The following is a 4,640-nucleotide window of genomic DNA, read 5'->3' as shown; positions in this document are numbered from 1 at the left end:
TAAATATCCCCATGCTGCTGATCACATGTATGGTGTATAACATGTGAACACCATTATATGTTATAGACTGTGATAGACAATTTGTCCAGGAAAGTTAGAATGAACTTGTGACTTTAAAAGAGCATCAGTATTCCACAATACTGTGAAATTCTGGAAATTATGTAATCACTTAATCACAATCCAAAAAAAAAAAAAGAACCTCATGGAAGGTAGGGAGGGAAGGGATGATAGGGGGAAAACAATGGAGGGGGTAACAATGTTCAAGAGGAAGTGTACTCATTACCTCACTCATGTAACTGTAACCCTCTGTATAGTATCTTTACAATAAAAAAAAGAAACCGAAAAAAAAAAACAAAAAAGAAAGTTAACTTGGAAAATATAAAAATAAAAATAAAATGGGAAACTTGTTGCCTTCATCGATTCCAATGTGGCAAAAGGAGCTTGGTTAAAGGAATGGGCTGGGGAAGGGGTGGAAGGGATTAAATCTGACAATGTAATCCTGCTTTTATGTGGGAAGGTGGATAATTACTAGTCTCCCAACCTTCTCCTAAATTTCCTCACTATATAGAGAGAAACCTAAACCTCTGGGCCCAATGAAATATCCCAGCTTCCTGGGACTGGTGGGACTCAAACCCCCAATCTGCAAAGAGTCACCAGCACTCACCAGCCACATGGCAACGGTCTCCAGCTCTGAGTTTCAGAGAACAGCCCCATTTGCTTTTCATGGGATTTCTATAGGAAGGGGTTTCACCTAGGTCATGTTTGCAAAGCATCAAGCAAGCAAGATTAAAGAAGTAAAACATAGCCTTTGAGTCACAAGAACATAGGCAACACATAATCTTCACTTGGTCAGCATGATCGATACTATCAATTTATTGACACTTGATTACAAAAAACAAACAATATCCTTGGATTACAGAAATCAAATACAATCTCAGGTGGGGGTAGCCTATGGAACAGAAATGATTTTTATTATAAGCTCTGGACTAATACAGCAAGTCAGTACAGCCGATGACAAGCCTCAAGGTTGTCAGTGGCCTTCAGCAGAGTTTGTAGTCAACTGCAAAGCTGCCAGCCAAGGAAGCTTGAAAGAAAGACAGATGTTCTTTTACTTTTTAGCAAGGAGGTAAAGGGGCTATCCCTGACAGCTGGTCAGCCTTAGCCTGGGGTTTTTCTTTACCAAGAGGTTTAACTCTTGATCAATAATTTTGTTCTGTTTTGATCTCACATTTTGTTCTCATGGATATCCTTTCTTTGCTGTCTCAGGGGAGACTGAAAATTTCCTGCAGCAGCAGGGACTGAGGCCAGAGAATAGAAGGAACTTTCTGCCACTGAATAGTAACTCAGATACCTTGAATTTTTAGTGGGGATTATCAGACCAGGTAGTTGGGTTCCCTTGTGTAAGATTCTCAAACAGGAGACCACTACTTGTTTCAGGCAGGAAAGAGTTCATTTTTGTTCCTGCCAAAAGGAAATAGTCATTTAATTATACCAATTCACAAATCAAAATACAAAACAAGTGGAGAGGTTTAGCGGCAGTGTTTCCAGTCAGGTGTCCTGGCTGAGGGAGGCTCTGGATGGAAGAGCAGCACTGGGTGAGGCGGGGGGGCTCCAACTTCAGAACTTGAGGCTGAAGCCTGGCCCCATGGCTGAGGCCCCCTGGTTGGTGGTGGTGAGGTGGAAGCCTGTCTCCATCACCTCCTCCTTCTCACCCAGCCAGTTGAAGCCTAGACCACCGCTGGGGGGCTGGGGGCTGGTGCCACACTTCACCCTCTGCTGCTGCTGCTGCTCACTCTTGGCAGGCCAGGTGGGGAACATGGAAGGGTGGACAGGGAGGGGGTTCTCACGGAAATACTCGTGCTGGAGGCCATCTTCTGCGGTCATCCGCCTCCCAGGGAAATAGGTCAGGAACCTGTTCATGAGATCAAAGCCTTGGTCTGAGAGCAGAGTCCCGAAGCGCTTCCGGAGGTAGTTGTAGGGTTGTTGGCTGAAGGTCATCTTCTTGACTGCTGGGAGCTCATTGTAGCCAGGCCAGATTTTCTCACTTGGAGTACCCAGATCCTTGAATATCTTGTGGATCTGATCCATCTCCGACTTCCCAGGGAACAGGGGCTTATGTGTCAGCAGCTCTGCGAAGATGCAGCCCACCGACCACATGTCCACGGGTGTGGAGTACTCCTTGGCGCCAAGCAGCAACTCGGGGGCTCGGTACCAGAGGGTCACCACCACGGGGGTGTAGGCCTTCAGGGGCATCCCGTACTCACGAGCCAGCCCAAAGTCAGCGATCTTGAGGATGCCTTCATGGCTCAGCAGCAGGTTGGAGGTCTTGAGGTCCCGGTGCAGAATCCAGTTGTCATGCAGGTGATTCACCCCCTGCAGCAGCTGAAGCATCAGCGTCTTCACTTCCCCTGGCAGAAAGGGCTGCTGCATGGTCTGCATGAGGCTCTTGAGGTCATGCTCCACGTAGTTCATCACTATGTAGATCTGGTCCATGTGGCTGCCCACCACGACCTCCCGGATGGTGACAATGTTGGGGTGCTGGGCCTTGAGGAGGGTGTTGATTTCTCTCAGGGATGTGATTGGGAACCCTTCTCTCCCCTCCATTTTCAACCGTTTCAGAGCCACAATGGCGTCTGTCTTCTTTTCCCTGGCTCTGTACACGACCCCGTAGGTGCCTTCCTCAATCCTGTTCAGGCACTGAAACTCCTCCACGCTGCGGCAGCCCTGCAGCGCCGGCAGGTATTTGGGCAGCTCCTGCTTAGGCTCGGTGGGCGACATGGCTGGGGAGTCAGGAGGGTGGTACCCTGCGGTGGACATGCTGCTCTGCGGGGTCCCCTCACCCACTTCTTCCTCCTCCTCTTCACTGTTCCCGGAATCTCCGTCAGATCCCGACTCTGGAACAGCCAAGAAGTGGTCTTCGTGGCCTGGCTCTTCACCCTCACTCATTTCTTCCTCATTTCCTAGGTCTGCAGACTGCTCTGAGGCCTCCTCCCAGTGGCTCCGTGGATCTTCCGAGCCCGAGCCTGATTCCACTGAGGACCTGGCAGAGCTGCTTTTCCTCTCCTTGTCACTGACACTGTCCTGTAGGTTAGACAGCAGAACTCTTGCCTCGGTTTTCTCTCCTTTGACTGGCTTCGGTCTGTCTCCCAGGGCAAAGCTCTCCCTGGGCGGCCACACCAGGCTGCGACTCCAGGGAGTGGCCCTGCCCTTGTCGCTGTAGGCCTTCCTGGTCCTCCAGTGGTGTGCCAAGCCCTCCCTGCGGGCCTCAGGCTCCTGGCGCCATCCCTGTCCCTTCTGGTCCCGCGTCTCCTTCTGGTGCTTGCTCCTCCTGCGCTCCCATCCTGGCTTCCCTTTGACCTGCTCCAGGCGGTCCCCCTCCCTCCCAGGACGTTCTCTTACCAGTTTCCTCCTTTTCTGTCTTTCCCATTCACGTTGGTCTTGCTCCTGCTCTTCTCGGTATCTCTTCCGATGTCCGTGCTTGCTTTCTCCTTTCACTGGAGCATGCTTCCCCCCTTCCGCTGAGTGGCTGCCATGTCTGTGCTTCTCTTTTCTCTTCTCTTCGCTGCGATGGGCCTTTGCTCGCCGAGACATCTGCTGTGAGGGATGGATGGCCAGAGACTCCTCTTCCTCTCCCCTGTCTTCCATCGAGTCCTCTCTTCTGTAGCGCGAGTTCCTGATTGTGATATCCATTGGGGGATCTCTCTGCTCCCCTTGTTCAGCAGTGTCCTGCTTGGAAACCCTGTCATCAGAACATTTTAAGCATTCCATCTCCAATTTCTCCTCCTGTTTTCTCCTTCTCTTTTCTTGTAGAATTTCTTCTAAAGTTTTCACTCTCCATGAGCCCTGTCCACCACCCATTTGAATTAAAACAACCTGTGCTGGACTTCTTCTGAAAGAGGTTACTCAGGAGAAAGGCCAGCTTACTGGCCTGTGGGAGATGGAGATGGGCAGAGAATGAAGGTTTAGGACTGGGGAGAGGAATTATATATGGAAGGGCAAGGAGGAGGTGTGGCCAACACAATGCAGAAATGACCACAGAGCCTAGGGAGCCTCTCACTGTTGGCAGGAGGCAAGACTGAGCACATGAGGGTGTGGCTGTGCCGCTGACCAGGTCAGACAAGGAGGGTTGAGGGTGTGAATGGGCGAATGAGGGTGTGGCTGGGAGGATCAGGGCCAGCTTAGGAGGCTTGAGTGTGGGGCCAGCAGATGAGAGGGCTTGGGTGGGCTACAGAGTTGATTTTGGGTCAGACTGTGGTGGGGTCCTTCTGAGGAAGAGAAGCTAAGGAGAGGGTGGGGGCTGTTCTCCTGGGCAGATCTATCATTCCTACCTTGTTACAGTTCTGAAGGGCACCCTAATTGTGCTGATTTCTCAAGGCCGAGATCAGTAATAGTTCCTTGGTTGTGACTAGACTTATGCGTCTATGGAAAGAGGTCTTGGGAGGCCTGGTCTGAACATTAAGAACAAAGCCATTAGAGAAGTTATTAGAGGGCACACAAAGGTCACACATAATGGTAACCATCCATTCCCAGTAGAAGTGGATAAAATGACTTGGAGATGACAAAAGAAATGGAAAGGATTACAGAAGAGGGCAGTCAGCTTGGTGTTAATCTTATCTTTAGGGATGAAGACAGCTTTACCT

General features: G+C 50.2%; 1 pseudogene; it reads right to left on the bottom strand.

Moving 5' to 3' along the window:
- Positions 1–1,617: 1,617 nt before the first annotated feature.
- Positions 1,618–3,858, bottom strand: LOC138825743 (cyclin-dependent kinase 11B pseudogene; annotated as a pseudogene).
- Between the last annotated feature and the right edge of the window lie 782 nt (positions 3,859–4,640).

This window comes from Dipodomys merriami, unplaced genomic scaffold, assembly GCF_024711535.1.
Source record: "Dipodomys merriami isolate MVZ:Mamm:240054 unplaced genomic scaffold, mDipMer1.0.p SCAF_14, whole genome shotgun sequence".
Classification (NCBI taxonomy): domain Eukaryota; kingdom Metazoa; phylum Chordata; class Mammalia; order Rodentia; family Heteromyidae; genus Dipodomys; species Dipodomys merriami.
Note: the sequence above shows the minus strand (reverse complement) of the source record. Positions and strands in the feature narration are given on the sequence as shown.